This window comes from Meles meles, chromosome 4 (genome assembly GCF_922984935.1).
Source record: "Meles meles chromosome 4, mMelMel3.1 paternal haplotype, whole genome shotgun sequence".
Classification (NCBI taxonomy): domain Eukaryota; kingdom Metazoa; phylum Chordata; class Mammalia; order Carnivora; family Mustelidae; genus Meles; species Meles meles.
In genome coordinates, this window is record NC_060069.1 from 67320997 (window position 1) to 67338601 (window position 17605).

Consider the following 17605-nt stretch of genomic DNA (forward strand, 5'->3'; position numbering starts at 1 on the left):
TTCTTATTAGATGCTGTATTGGGTTGTGCTGGCCTCTTAAAATGAATGGGAAAGTAGTAGTTCCTTTATTTTTTGAAGGAGTTTGTTGGGATCGGTTTTATATCTTCCTTAAATGCTGGATAGAATTAAACAATAAAACCACTTGGACTTGGGAGTTTTTGTTATGGGAAGGTTTTTAATAATGAATCCATTTTTTAATGGAAATAGGATTATTTAATCATGTGTCAATTTAAGTTTTCTTTTGTCCATTTTAACCAAGATGTCAAATGCATTGCTTTAAAGTTGTTCGAAACATTCTCTTATTATCTGTTAATTTCTTTAGAGTTTTAGTGATCACTCCTCTCTAATTCCTAATACTGGTTATTTTGGTCTCTTTTTCTTAATCAGTCTGGATAGGAGTCCATCAGCTTTGTTGATCTTTCCAAAGAATAAACTTTAGGATTTATGAAATTTCTATATTGTTTTTCTGTTTTCCCCTTTCATTGATTCCTACTTCAATCTTTATTTTTCTTTTTTCTACTTATTTTGGGTTTACTTTGCTCTACATTCTCTGGCTTCTTAAGACAAAATCTTAGGTTCCTGAGTTTAGACCTTTCTTCTTTTCTAAAATAAACCTTTAAAGCTGTAAATCCTCTAGCTGCATCCCACAATTTTTGATATATTTCATTTTCATTAACATTTACTTTTAAATATTTTCTAATTTCCCTTGGAATCTTTCCTTTGACCCACAGGTAATTTCAAAATATATTAAATTGCAAAGTAACTGGATTATTTCATATATCTTATTGTTCTTTAATATAATTGCTTTCTTGTCAAAAAATATCTTCTGTGAAATTTCAATACTTGGGAGATTTTTTTTTTAAGATTTTATTTATTTATTTTTTTTTAATTTTATTTATTTATTTGACAGTCAGAGATCACAAGTAGGCAGAGAGGCAGGCAGAGAAAGAGGAAGGGAAGCAGGCTCACCACTGAGCAGAGAGCCCGATGCAGGGCTCGATCCCAGGACCCTGAGATCATGACCTGAGCCAAAGGCAGAGGCTTACCCTACTGAGCCACCCAGGCGCCCCAAGATTTTATGTATTTATTTGACAGAGAGAGAGATCACAAGGAGCCAGAGAGGCAGGCAGAGAGAGAGTGGGGAAGCAGGCTCCCTGCTGAGCAGAGAGCCTGATGCGGGGCTCGATCCCAGGACCCTGAGATCATGACCTGCGCCAAAGGCAGAGGCTTAACCCACTGAGCCACCCAGGCACCCCTTGGGAGATTTTTTTGACTTGTTTTATGACTCAGCACACATTCCAGTCTGGTAAACTTAGCAATGTCCACTTGAAAAGACTGCGTGTTCTTCAGTTGTTTAGTGAATTGTTCCACTAATGTCAGTTAGGTAAATGTGGTTAATAAGAGTTATTCAAATCTTTTATGTCTTTCCTGATTTAAAAAAATCTATCAATTACAGACAGAAAGGTATTAAAATCTCCAACTATAATTGAGGAGTTATCTATATTTCCATTTAATTCCATCAATTCTTATTTCACGGTTTGAAGTTCTGTTGTTACATACATATACAATTGTGATTCTTATGTCTTCCTGATAAATTACTTCTTGTATGATTATAACATATCTCTCTTTATTGCAGTACTATCTCTGAGTAATACTTTTCCTTGAGTCTACTTTACCAATATTAATATAGCACCCCAGATTTTTGTTTACTTATTGCATCATGTATCTTTTTCTATTTTTATTTTCAAAAACATTGTGTGTCCCATGTGTGCATGTATGAATGATATTCATCTATATATATGGCATGACATATATACATATATTTATTTATTTATTTATTTTTCTCCTCTCTTGCAGATAGCACATAGTTGGTTCTAACTTTCTTATCCAATTTGAAAATCTCTGCATTAGTTAGAGTGTTTCTAGGTGTCTTATTATAATTATTGAATGTGATTAATGACATGCTTTAAGTCTACCATTTTATTACTTTGCTTTCTGCCTATGTTCCCTGTTCTTTGCTCCCCTCATCCTCCGTTTGTCTGTTATTGAATGAACTACTATAAAAACACAGAAAATCATTTTATCTGCTCCCTTTTACTTATACCACTTTCCATGAAACTTTTAATGGTCACTATAGATATTTCAATATATATCCTTAACTTTTCTCAGTCTACTTAACGTCAACACTGACCACTTCATATAAAATGTGGTAACTATACAATCTGTGGATTGCCTTTATTTTTTAACAAAATTTTTTAAATTTTCAAAAAGTCCAAACTGTCTATTTTTTTTCTTGGTGTCGTATCTAAGAAATCATTGCTGAATCTAATGTCAGGAATTTTGTCCTGTTTTCTTCTAAAAGTTTTATAGTTTTAGTTCTTATATTTGTGCCCTTGGTCCATTTTGAGTTAATTTTTGTACATGGTGTTAGGTGAGGGTCCACTTTATTCTTTTGCATGTGGATATCCCGTTTCCCAGCATTAATTGTTAGTTCTAACAATACTTTTGTGGACCACTCAGGATTTCCTATATATAAGAGCCTTTCATCTATAAACATAAATAATTTTTCTTTCTTGTTTTGCCTGATATGGATGTCTTTTATTTGTCTTTCTTGCCTAATTCCTCTGGCTAGAACTCCTAGTACTTGAACAGAAGTGGTTAAAGTGAACATCCTTGCCTTGTTCTAATGTTAAAGGAAGTTTTCAGTTTTAACGTCAGTAACATGCAAAAGCTCTCCTCCTTTATGACTTTATCCTCACATCTTTCAGTTGTTAATGTCATAAAATGGTATCTTTATACACTGTGTAATTTGATAATAATCTAATATAATCTAGTATAATCTCATAATTCTTTTAAATGCATTAATCTCTTAAATTATATATAAAAATATGTGGAGTTACAAACCAAAGTTGTAATAATACTAACTTTTAAACTACTATTTTTTAAATGTATTAGTCTCTTCAATCATGTAAAAAACAAAAAGTAGAGTTACAAACCATTGTTATAATATGCTAGTTTTTTAAAATTTCTCACGTATTTAGCTTTACTGAGATCTTTATTTCTCCATATGGCTTCAATTTACTATCTAGTGACCTTCTATTAAAACTTGCAGTATTTCCATTAGCATTTATTGCAGAGGAGGCCTAATGGTAACAAATACCCTCAGCTTTTGTTTGTCTGCTAATGTTTTAATTTCTCCCTCACTTTTGAAGGGCAGTTTTGCTAGATAAAAAATTCTTGTTTGACAGGTTTTTGTTTGTTTGTTTATCGCATTGAATATGTCATCTCACTGTCTTCTGGCATGGCCTCTAAAGTCAACCAATAACTCACCAATTCACCAATAATAATTGCTGAAGGCAAGATCCACATTAATGCTATAATTTTAGGGTAACATTTTAAGGAGAAACAGAATCGCGCATAACCTTGAAAGATCTACCCCAAAATATTTATTAAGAATTATGCTACTTTTGGGGCACCTGGGTGGCTCAGTGGGTTAAGCCGCTGCCTTCGGCTCAGGTCGTGATCTCAGGGTCCTGGGATCGAGTCCCGCATTGGGCTCTCTGCTCGGCAGGGAGCCTGCTTCCCTCTCTCTCTCTCTCTCTGCCTGCCTCTCTATCTACTTGTGATCTCTCTCTATCAAATAAATAAATAAATAATCTAAAAAAAAAAAAAGAATTATGCTACTTTTTAACATATGTCCAAAAATTCTTTGACATTTCTCCTACCAAGGTGTGGAACTTAATTCCACTTCTCAAATGTTAGATCTAGTGACTTATTTCTATTGAATAGAATACAGAAAGGGAAAAATATTAACTTTATGGCAGAGAAACCTGATCAAGCACTGCCTTAGCCAAATATTCAAGGTTAATGTAACCAATAATAATTGGTATCATGTGCCCCTAAAATGATAAGAACACTTTGCTTCTATAGTATTTTTCCCTCTAACTCATAACTTGACCAATAATGACAAAAACGTATTAAAATGTACCCATGGCATTTTAATTTGTGGAGGTGAATAAGTGATGACATGGAGAAACTTAATATCCTTGAAAGAATTTATTACTTACAATTTCCAAGAGAAAGGGATATGCCATGCCAAGCAGGACCAAAGGGGTAAGCACAAAATTTGGTCAGGAGGGAGAAGAAGAGTGAGGGGGAAGCACGGCCTAAAACTATTGTGTTTTCCATGGAACAGGCAAGACAGGACAGGAGAAACCGCTTAAGACTGGTTACTTCAAACAACGTCAACTGACTCTGAACCAGAGTAGTCTGGTACCTGGCCCTGGGTGATTTAAAGTGGAGGAAATATTGACTTAGTATGTAAGAGTTAGATAAAGGCTGTGGTTGAGAGTACAGACCAGAATTGGTTGGAGGGTTTATAATATGATTTCCATGTAACTGTGAATGCTAGATCATAGGGGTGATGCAAAGAACTCTGGCTGTTAGTCTGGCCCTGTCATCGATGGATACAAAATAAATGAATACATGATCTAAGATAACACAGAACAAAAGACATTACATAAACTCATATTGAGGAATATTCTACAGAATACCTTGAGCAGTACTCTTCAAAACTATCTAAGTCATGAAAAACACTGAGAAAGCAGCAATTCTAGAAACAGAAAATCGACTGCTTTCTGAAAGGTAGGACCTGTGGAGAAGTGAATCCAAAGTGATGGGAAGATAGACTGTGGGGGGAGAGACCAGCTCCCAGCAAGCAGCGGAGCAATGGGAAACAAAATCAGAACTTTTCAAAGTCTGCTCCACTGAGGGACATTGCTCCAGAGGCTAAGCTGGGGTGGAGCCCACATGGGGACAGCATGATCTCAGGTCCCACAGGGTCACAGAAGGATCAGGGGTGTCTGAGTGTTACAGAACTCGCAGGAATTAGAGCAGGAAAGCCAGGTACAGAGACGGAGCCAAGAAGTGAGTTCTCAATTCGGGGTTACCTTAAACTATGATCTGTGGCACAATCATACCACTGCTCTTTAAGCAGGGACGCCACAATTGGCAGATCCAGGGAGACTCCCCTGGAAGAGCAGCAGGGATCTGCTGCGATTGGAGACTACAGGTGGGGCTGTGTGCCAGAGACAGAGACACTTGGTCACAGGCTGGGTGAGCTCAGAGCTCAGCCAGAGGCTAGGGAGACGGGAGTGATTGAGAGCTTTTCTCTGAGGGTGCACTGAGGAGTGGGGCCGAGAGCTCTCGGCTCCTCCGGCCAGAGGTTGGGAGGCTGCCATTTTCATTCCTGTTCTCTAGAGCTCTATGTAAAGCATTCAGGGAACAAAAGCTCCCAAGAGCAAACCCTAGAAAATTATTTAGCCCAGTCCCTGGCAAGGGCAGTGCAATTCCGACTCGGGCATAGACACTTAAGAATCACTACAACAGGCCCCTCCCCCAGAAGATCAGCAAGAAATCCAGCCAAGACCAGGTTCACTTATCAAGGAGAACAGAGGAATTCCAGAGGAGGAGAAAGCAAAGAACAGAATTCATGGCTTTCTCCCCATGATTCTTTAGTCTTGCTAAGTTAATTAATTTTTTTAATTTTATTTTTTTTCTTATTCTAATTTTTTAAACTTTTACTCTTTTCTCTCTTTTTTTTAAATTTATTTATTTATTTATTTATTTTTTATTTGTTTATTTACAGCATAACAGTGTTCCTTGTTTTGGCATCACACCCAGTGCTCCATGCAGTACGTGTACTCTTCTCTCTTTTAAAGTTTTTAAACTAGTTTATCTTAACAATACCTTTCATAAAAAGAATCTTTTCGAACCTTCATTATTATAGTCATATTTTATCCTTCATTGAATCTAACTTTATTTTTTGTATACATAGGGTTTTTTTCTAAAAAATTTGGGGATACAATGTCTTCTAATAGATCAAAATATACCCTGATTCTAGCACAGGGCTTTGTTCTGGTCTCCAGCCTGGGCAAATTCTCTCCACTTTCCTTTTCTTTCTTTTCCCAATCAACTTATCTTATCAACTCCTTTATAGAATTTTTTAAAAATTTTCATCTTTATACTCATATCCTATCCCTACATCATGTACCCTTATTTGTGTGTATGTGTGTGTGTGTGTGTGTGTGTGTGTGTGTGTGTTTCTTTCTTTAAAATTTTGGGAGGTAGTTTCTTCTATGAGACCAAAATACTCACAAAATTAAGTGGGTGGCTCTGTTCTACTCAACAATCTAATATATATATTTTCTTTAAAAAAATTTTTTTTAACTTCTTTTTATGCCATTTCTTCCCCCCGTGATTTTGGGTCTCTTCTGATTTGACTAAATCACATTTTCCTGGGGTCTTTCCCACCCTTTTAGTATTTTTTTCTCTCTTTCATATATTCTGATCTGGATATAATGACAAGGTGGAAAAACTCACCACAAAAAAAAATAAGAGACAGTACTGATGGCTAGGGACCTAATCAATATGGACATTGGTAATATGTCATATCTAGAGTTCAGAATGACAATTCTCAAGGTGCTAACTGGGCTTGAAAAAGACATGGAAGATATTAGAGAAACCCTGTCTGGAGAAATAAAAAGCCGTTCTGGAGAAATAAAAGAACTAAAATCTAACCAAGCTGAAATCAAAAAAGGTATTAATGAGGTGGAATCAAAACTGGAGCTCTTACTGCTAGGATAAAAGAGGCAGAAGAGAGAATTAGTAACATAGAAGATCAAATGACATAGAATAAAGAAAGCTGAGCAAAAGAGAGACAAACAACTACTGGACCACGAGGGGAGAATTCGAGAGATAAGTGATACCATAAGACAAAACAACATTAGAATAATTGGGATTCCACAAGAAGAAAAAAGAGAGAGAGGGGCAGAAGGTATATTGGAGTAATTATGGTAGAGCATTTCCCTAATATGGTAAAGGGAACAAGCATCGAATTCCAGGAGGTGCAGAGAATCCCCCTCAAAATCAATAAGAATAGGTTCACACCCCATCATCTAATAGTAAAACTTACAAGTCTTAGTGACAAAGAGAAAATCCTGAAAGCAGCCCGGGCAAGAAGTCTGTGACATACAACAGTAAAAATATCAGATTGGCAACAGACTTATCCAGAGACCTGGCAGGCCAGAAAGAACTGGCATGATATATTCAGAGCACTAAACGAGAAAAACATGCAGCCAAGAATACTATATGCAGCTAGGCTATCACTGAAAATAGAAGGAGAGATGAAAAGCTTTGAGGACAAACAAAAACTAAAAGAATTTGCAAACACCAAACCAGCCCTATAGGAAATATTGAAAGGGTCCTCTAAGCAAAGAGAGAGCTAAAAGTAGTAGACCAAAAAGGAACAGAGATAATATACAGTGACATTACCTTACAGGCAATACAACAGCACGAAATTCATATCTCTCAATAGTTACCCTGAATGTAAATGGGCTAAATGCCCCAATCGAAAGACACAGGGTATCAGAATGGATAAAAAAACAAATCCATCAGTATTCTGTCTACAAGAAACTCATTTTAGACCCAAAGACACCTCCAGATTTAAAGTGAGGGGGTGGAAAACAATTTACCATACTAATGGACATCAAAAGAAAGCTGGGGTGGCAATCCCTATATCAGATAAATCAGATTTTAAGCCAAAGACTATAATAAGAGATGAGGGACGACACTGTATCATACACAAAGGGTCTGTCCAACAAGAAGATCTAACAATTTTTTTTAAAAAGATTTTATTCATTTATTTGACAGACAGAGATCACAAGTAGGTAGAGAGGCAGACAGAGAGAGAGGGGGAAGCAGGCTCCCTGCTGAGCAGAGAGCCCAATGCGGGGCTTGATCCCAGGACCTGGGATCATGACCCGAGCAGAAGGCAGAGGGAGCCCCGAAGATCTAACAATTTTAAATATCTATGCCCCTAACATGGGAGCAGCTAACTATATAAAACCAATTAATAACAAAATCAAATAAACGCACTGACAATAATGTGATAATCGTAGGGGACTTTAACACCCTTCTCACTGAAATGGACAGATCATACAAGCAAAAGATCAACAAGGAAATAAAGGCCTTAAATGACACACTGGACCAGATGGACATCACAGATATATTCAGATCATTTCATCCCCAAGCAACAGAATACACATTCTTCTCTAGTGTACATGGAACATTCTTCAGAATAGATCACATCCTGGGTCACAAATCAGATCTCAACCAGTATCAAAAGACAGGGATCATTCCCTGCATATTTTCAGACCACAATGCTCTTAAGCTAGAACTCAATCACAAAAGGAAAGTTGGAAAGAACACAAATATATGGAGGCTAAAGAGCATCCTTCTAAAGAATGAATGAGTCAACCAGGAACTAAAGAAGAATTTTAAAAATTCATGGAAACAAATGAAAATGAAAACATAATGATTCAAAATCTTTGGGACACAGCAGAGGCAGTTCTGAGAAGAAAGTGTTTAGCAACACAAGCCTTTCTCAAGAAACAAGAAAGGTAGGTCTCAAATACACAACCTAACCCTACTACACCTAAAGAAGCTGGAGAAAGAACAGCAAAGGAAGCCTAAATCCAGAAGGAGAAGAAAAATAATAAAGATCAGAGCAGAAATCAATGAACTAGAAACCGAAAGAACAGTAGAACAAATCAACAAAACTAGGAGCTGGTTCTCTGAAAGAATTAATAAGATTGATAAACCCCTGGACAGACTTATCAAACAGAAAAGTGAAAGGAGGGGTGCCTGGGTGCTCAGTGGGTTAAAGCCTCTGCCTTCGGCTCAGGTCATAATCTCAAGGTCCTGGGATCGAGCCCCATGTAGAGCTCTCTGCTCAGCAGAGAGCCTGCTTCCTCCTCTCTCTCTCTGCCTGCCTCTCTGCCTACTCGTGACCTCTGTCTGTCAAATAAATAAATAAAATCTTAAAAAAAAAAAGAAAGAAAGAAAAGAGAAAGGACCCAAATAAATACAATCATGAATGGACGCAGAGAGATCACAACCAACACCAAAAAAATACAAACAATTATAAGAACATATTATGAGCAACCATATGCTAGCAAATTTTGACAATCTGGAAGAAATGGATGCATTCCTAGAGACACATAAACTACCACAACTGAACCAGGAAGAAATAGAAAACCTGAACAGACCCATAAACAGTAAGGAGATTGAGGCAGTCACCAAAAATCTCCCAACAAATAAGAGCCCAGGGCCAGACGGCTTCCCAGGGGAATTCTACCAAACATTTAAAGAAGAATTAACCCTATTCTCCTGAAACTGTTCCAAAAAACAGAATTGGAAGGAAAACTTCCAAACCCATTTTATGAGGCCAGCATTACCCTGATCCCAAAACCAGACAAAGACCCCATCAAAAAAGAGGATGACAGACCATTATCCCTGATGAACAGAGATGCAGAAATTCTCACAAAATACTAGCCAATAGGATCCAACAGTACATTAAAAGGATTATTCACCATGACCATGTGGGATTTGTTCCTTGGCTGCAAGGTTGGTTCAACATCCACAAATTAATCAATGTGATACAGTACCTTAAAAAAAGAAAGAACAAGAACCGTATGATACTCTCAATAGATGCTGAAAAAGCATTTGACAAAGTACAGCATCCTTTCTTGATCAAACCTCTTCACAGTGTAGGGATAGATGGCACATACCTCAATATTATCAAAGCCATCTATGAAAAACCCACAGCGAATATCATTCTCAATGGGGAAAAACTTGAGAGCTTTTCTGCTAAAGTCAGGAACACGGGAGGGATGTCCACTATCACCACTGCTATTCAACATAGTACTAGAAATCCTAGCCTCAGCAATCAGACAACAAAAAGAAATTAAAGGTATGCAAATCGGCAAAGAAGTAGTCAAACTCGCACTCTTTGCAGATGATATGATACTTTATATGGAAAACCCAAAAGACTCCACTCCAAATCTGCTAGAACTTGTACAGGAATTCAGTAAAGTGTCAGGATATAAAATCAATGCACAGAAATCAGTTGCATTTCCATACACCAACAACAAGACAAGAAAGAGAAATTAAGGAGTGAATCCCATTTACAATAGCACCCAAAACCACAAGATACCTAGGAATAAACCTAACCAAAGAGGCAAAGAATCTGTACTCAGAAATCTATAAAGTACTCATGAAAGAAGCTGAGAAAGACACAAAGAAATGGAAAAACATTCCATGCTCATGGATTGGAAGAACAAATATTGTAAAAATGTCTAAGCTACTTAAAGCAATCTACACATTTAATGCAATCCCTATCAAATACCATCCATTTTTTCAAAGAAATGGAACAAATTATCCTAAAATTTATATGGAACCAGATATATAAAATATAGAAAATATATAATATCTTATATTTATATAAATTTATATAAAATTTTATATATAAAATATGTAAAATATAGGGGCGCCTGGGTGGCTCAGTGGATTAAGCCGCTGCCTTCGGCTCAGGTCATGATCTCAGGGTCCTGGGATCGAGCCCCGCATAGGGCTCTCTGCTCTGCAGGGAGCCTGCTTCCTCCTCTCTCTCTGCCTGCCTCTCTGCCTACTTGTGATCTCTCTCTCTGTCAAATAAATAAATAAAATCTTTAAAAAAATGTAAAATATAAATATAAATATAAGATTTATATGGAACCCGAATAGCCAGAGAAATGTTGAAAAAGAAAACCAAAGTTGGTGGCATCACAAATCCAGACTCTAAGCTCTATTACAAAGCTGTAATCATCAAAACAATATGGTGCTGGCACAAAAACAGACATATAGATCAATGAAACAGAAGAGAGAGCCCAGAAATGGACCCCCAACTCTATGGTCAACTAATGTTCGACAAAGCAGGAAAGAATGTCTAGTGGAAAAAAAGACAGTCTCTTCAACAAATGGTGTTGGGAAAATTGAACAACCACATGCTGAAGAATGAAACTGGGCCATATTCATATACCACACACATAACGGACTCAAAATGGATGAAAGACTTCAATGTGAGAAAGGAATCCTTCAAAATCCTTGAGGAGAACACAGGCAGCAACCTCTTCAACCTTGGCTACAGCAACTTCCTCCTAGAAACAGTACCAAAGGCAAGGAAAGGCAAAAATGAACTATTGGGACTTCATTAAGATCAAAAGCTTCTGCACAGCAAATGAAACAGTTAACAAAATCAAAAGACAACTGACAGAATGGGAGAAGATATTTGCAAACGACATATCAAATAAAGTGCTAGGATCCAAAATCTATAAGAGCTTCTCAAACTCAACACCCAAAGAACAAATAATCCAATCTAGAAAGGGGCAGAGGACATGAACAGACATTTCTGCAAAGAAGACATCCAGATGGCCAACAGACACATGAAAAAGTGCTCCACATCACTCGGCATCAGGGAAATATGAATCAAAACCACAATGAGATACCACCTCACACGAGGATGCGGAGAAAGAGGAACCCTCCTAGGCTGTTGGTGGGAATGGAAGCTGGTGCAGCCACTCTGGAAAACAGTATGGAGGTTCCTCAAAAAGTTGAAAATTTAGCTACCCTATGACCCAGCAATCGCACTACTGGGTATTTACCCTAAAGATAAAAATGTAGTGATCCAAAGGGCCATGTGCACCCCAATGTTTATAGCAGCAATGTCCATAATAGCAAAATTATGTAAAGAACCTAGATGTCCATCAACAGATGAATGGATAAAGAAGATGTGGTGTATGTATATACAATGAAATACTGTGCAGCCCTCAAGAGAAATGAGATGTTGCCATTTACACAACATGGATGGAACTAGAGGGTATTACGCTAAGCAAAATAAGTCAATCAGAGAGAGACAATTATTGTATGATCTCTCTGATATGAGGAATTTGAGAGATGGGGGGGGTCATGGGGGGTGGGGGGAATCAAACAAGATGGGATCAGGAGGGAGACAAACCATAAGAGACTCTTAATCTCATGAAACAAACTGAGGGTTGCTTGGGGGTAGGGGGGTTAGGGATAGGGTGGCTAGGTTATGGACATTGGGGAAGGTATGTGCTATGGTGAGTGCTGTGAAATGTGTAAGCCTGATGAAACCTGTACCTCTGGGGCAAATAATACATTATATGTTAATTTAAAAAATGTAAGAAAAAAAACTATATAAAATTTAAATTTTATATAAATGTAAGCTATATAAAATGTAAGTGTAAAATGTAAACTATATAAAATGTAAATAAATATATAAAATGTACTATATAAAATAAATATATAACATATATTTATGTTAATAAAAATGTTAAAAAATAACCATGTAAAATGTAAATATATATATATGGTCATAAGTTGGTTATAACACGACTATTTTTTTTTATTATGTATAGGATCTATGATGGTATCCCTTCTTTCATTCCTGACATTGGTCATTTGCATATTCCTTTTTTTTTTTTTAATTTACCAGTCTAGCAAGGTTTTTATCAATTTAACTAATGTTTTTAGTAACAAACATTTAGCATTGGCTATTTCCTCTATTTTTTAAATACCTCATTGATAGCATGCTTATATTTTTATTTTCCTTCCTTCTACTTACTCTAGATCATGGGTTTGCAAACTACATCCCATAGGACAAATCTAGTCTAATTCTTGTTTTTGTACGTAAAATTTTATTGAAATAAAGTCATACTTGTGAGTAGCTACAATAGACCATGTATGACCTGCACAGTCCAAAGTATTTATTACCTGGCCTTTAACTGGAAAAGCTTACAGACCTCTGCTATAGATTTACTTTGACTTTCTTCCACTAGCATAAGGTGGAAATCTAGGCCATTGATTTAAATTTTTTCTCCTTTTCTAAAATAAACACTTAAAGCTATCACTTTTTTCTCTAAAGGTGCTTTTAACTCTAGCCTGTAAATTTTAATATATCATATTTTTGTTATTCAATTTAAAATATTTTTCTCATTTTCCTTGTTTTTGCTACTTTAATCTACAGATTACATGCAAATGTCCTAATTTCTAAATATTTTCAGTTTTTAAATCTATCTTACTGATTTCCAATTTAATTCCGCTGAAGTGAGCCAATGGTTTCTGAAAACATTTTTTGGATGCTGATCAACATGCACTTGAATTTAATGTATTCTACCAGTTTTAAGTTCAGCACTCGGAAAACGTCCATTAGATCAAGATGGATTATGATCTTAAGTTACACCACATTCTCTTTTTTTTTAAGATTTTGTTTATTTGACACACAGAGAGAAAGAGCGAGAGTGTGCACAAGTAAACCGAGTGTCAGGCAGAGGGAAAGGGAGAAGGAGGCTCCCCACTGAGCAGGGAGCCTGACAGGGGGCTCAATCCCAGGACCTTTGTTTGGAACATGACCTGGGCTGAAGGCAGTCACATTACCGACTCAGTTACCCAGGCACTCCAAGTTATACAACATTCTTAATGATGCTGTGTCTGTTGAGAGAAGTATTTTAAAATATCCAACTATGACTGTAAACTAGGCTATGTATTTAGTTCTGTCAGTTATTGCTTCATGTATATGACTAATATACACACTTAAATTAGATTTTCCTAATGATTTGATCCTTTTATTATTATGCAATGTCTCTCTTTGGTAATACTCTTGTCTTGAGGTCTACATTATCTGTTATCAGTAAAGCCACTCCAGCATTTTAATGCTTACTGTTTGATTGACATCTTTTTTAAAATCCCTTTATTTTCAACTTATATGTATCTTTATTTTTAAAGTGCATTTGGTAGAGGGCATATAATTGGGTATTACAGTCGATAATCTCTGCCTTTTAATTGGAATGTTTAATCCATTTTTAATTGGAATGTTTAATCCATTTATATTTAATATAATTATTGATATGGTTAAAATAAATCTCTTTATTTGTTCCTATTTGCCCCCATCTAATTCTTTTGAAATTGATGGCATATATTTACTCTAATATATCCAAATTACCATTTCAACATGTAATCAATGTAAGACATTATTAGATGTTTTACCTTTCTTTAAACTTTATTGAGGAATAATTGACAAATTGTAAGAAAATTAAAGGCAACATCATGATGATGTGATATATATACACACCATTCTGAAATGATTACTCCCATCTAATTAATTAACACGTCCATCATTTTGCAAGCTTAGTTCAGGGGGGTTTTTCTTTTGGTGAGAGCATTCAAGTTCTACTCTCATACAATATAGTTTTATCAACTATAATCACCATGTTACACATTAGATCTTTAGACCTTCTTTATCATATAGGTGAAAGTTTATACCCTTTTACCAACTTCTCCCTATTTCCTCACCTCCCCATTCCCTGGCAATAATATTCTACTCTGCTTCTTTGAGTTTGACATTTTTTGATTCCACACATAATAGAATCTTAATGCAGTATTTGTTTTTTTCCATGTGGCTTACATCACTTAGAATAATGTCCTCAAGGTCCATCTGTATGTTGCAAATGGAAAGCATCTTATGTTCAAATATTTAATCCATTTTGAGTTAATTTTCTGTGTGGTGTAAGATAAGAGCCCAGTTTCATTTTTTTGCATGTGGCTACCCAGTTTTTCCAATACCACTTGTTGAAAAGATTATCTTTACCTATTGTATATTCATGCCTTCTTTGTTCTAAATTAATTGGCCATACAGATAGGGTTTATTGCTGGCTCCTTCTCTAGTCCATTGATTTATGTGTCTGTTTTTATGCCAACACTATACAGTTTTGATTACTAAAGCTTTGTAATATAGTTTGAAATAAAAAAGTGTGGTGCCTCCAGCTTTGTTCTTGTCAAGAGTATTTTGATTACTTGGGATATTTTATGGTTTCCTGCAAATTTAAGGAGTTTCTCTTTATATGAAAAATGCCATTGGAATTTTGATGGGATTTGCCCTGAATCTGTAGATTGCTTTGGGTAGTATGGCATTTTAAAAATATTCAATCTTCCAAACCATGAACACAGAAAATATTTCCATTTATTGGTGTCTTCCTCAATTTCTTTAGATAAGCTATCAAGCTGATCTCCTGCTACCTGATGTAGTCTCAGCCTGCTACTTCTCCCGTCCTCAATTTCTTTAAACAACATCTTATAGTTATCAGTGTATAGGATTTTCACCACTTTGGTTAAATTTATTGTTAAATATTTTATCCTTTTTTTATGCAATTATAAATGGATCATTTTTTTAACTTCTCTGATAGCTTATTGCTAGTTACAGAAACACAACCGTTCTTCTATATTAATTTTTTATCCTGTACCTTTACTGAATTCATTTATTCTAATAGTTTTTTGGTAGAGACCTTAGGCTTTCCTATACACAATATAATGTCACCTGCAGATAGAGATAATTTTACTTCTTTTCCAATATGAATGCCATTTATTACTTTTCTTACCTAATTTCTCTGGTTAGGACTTCCAATACTATGTTGAATAAGGGTGGTGAGAGTGGGTATCCTTGTCTTGTTCCTGATTTTAGAGGCATAACCTACAGCTTTTCACCATTAAGATATTAACTATGATGCCACAATTTTCTCATCTGTCAGTCTTTGTACTCCCAATCCCTTTGGCTAAAATGCCCTTTCCAAAGCCTTCTTCACTGCCAACTTTCTACTCATTTTTCTCATGTCAGATTAATATATTCAGTCCTAGAGAAGCAGTCTTGAAATCTTCTAGACCTGTGATGTCCAATGTGATAGCCACCAGTCATAAATACCTACCAAGTACTTAAAATACGGATAGTCTGAATTGAGATGTGCTCTACATAGGAGATTGAAGGCTCAGTTTACAAAATTATAAAATTATGTTATTAATAATTTTATATTGGTTACATATGAGATATTTTGGATGTATTGGGTTAATTAAAATATATTATTGAAATTTATTTTTATCTTAACTTTTTTAATGTAGCTACAACAAAACTCAAAATTACATGTGGTTTATATTATATTTTGATTGGACACACCTAGACTAGATGAGGAGGAGACCCTTTTTTCAATACCCTGTAGTTTTTTTCTTTAGTAGTATTTATTTTATGTGTTATGGTAAATTTTATCCTGTAGTAGACTACAAGCACCTAATGAACAAGGGGCTGTCCTGTTAATACAGTGATTTCAGTGCTAAGGGTACAAAAATAAAAAAGTGAATCCCCATTATTCATAGACCTCATATTTGTAAATTTTCCTGTGCATCCAATTTACTTGTAATCAGTACTAGCACTGTTTTCACAGTCATTTATGGACAAGCAGAGAGCAGCAAAAGATAGAAGCCATTCAATGCATATTTTCCTAGCTGAGGTCAAATGAGGTGATGTACTGCCTTCTTATGACAGCTGTCAAATTAAACAAGTGTTTCTTTTCAGTCTATTAGTGCCACTTCTCACATTTTTGTTACTTCTTTTGGTGACATTTAAAGGCCATTTAAAATGGCCTTGGAGCATAGTGCTAAATGCTGTGTAGTATTTCTAAGCACAAGAGGCTGTCATGTGTCTTATAGAGAAAGTACATGTGTTGGATAGGCTCCCACAGGCATAATTATAGGGCTGTTGGCTGTGTGTTCTTAAACTAAAACACACATAAAACAAGATTATGTATTGGTCAGTTGACAAAAATATTATGACCAAAGGCTCACAGGAACCTAACTCTGCATTTCCCCTAGGAGCAATGGTTCAGTATTTGCTGATTCAGTGTTCCAGCAACTTCACTAGAATTTACTGTATTTGCTGAATGAATGAAGCCAGATCATTTGATTCCAAATCTAAATCTTATGCAAATGCAGTAATGGTATTAGTTAAAGCAGTGACTGTGGAGCCAAACTGCCTAGAGTTCAATTTTGGCTCTCTGATTTGCTGTGTGATTGTGGGCAAATTACTTTTCTCTGCTTTTTTCTCACAATTAAAAATGTACATAAAACAGTAGTTGTTAATGGTTGCCAGGGGCTGGGTGTGGGCAGAGGGGACTGACCACAAGGAGGCAGGAGGAAACTTTTGGAATGAGGCAAATATTATTTATCTTGATTATAGTGATAGTTACATAACTGTCTATGTTTTTCAAAACTCACAGAGCTAAAAAGGGTAAATTCTACTTTGTATGAATTATAACTTACTAAGCCTGAGGTTAAAAAAAGAGTAACAGTTAAGATTAAAAGAATAAAGCACATGAAACATTTAATGCCCTACCCACTCACATAAATGCTAGCAATCATTCTGATAACACTAGTCAGGGAAAAGTTAGGAGGTATAAGGAAAAGTTGAATGGACTCATGAACCAGGGTTCTAATTTGACTCTTTCAAGTATTAGTTACAGGCTGAATTCGGTTTATGAGAGTTCCCTTGCTTCTTATAGAGGTTAAATTCCTTATGTGTGAAATATCTGTCCAAACCAGAGAGCCACACAGTAATGTGTAAAAGGGGACTGACTCTTCATGAGAAGGCAATTCAGAATTACAGGACCACATACACCGGGGAGTGTAGGTCACCTCTCCAAAGAAGAATGCAGTGCGCTGTGAAATGGAACATAAAGGAGCACATTTCTTTTAAGAACCTGGGTCCTTAATCCAAGTCAAGTCTCTACTGGTTCCTGGTCGATTATGAAGACAACCCAACTGCTCTAATGGAGTATGAACATACCTAAAACTCACAGAAATGCCAGTGCTGAGAGGAAAGAAGAGC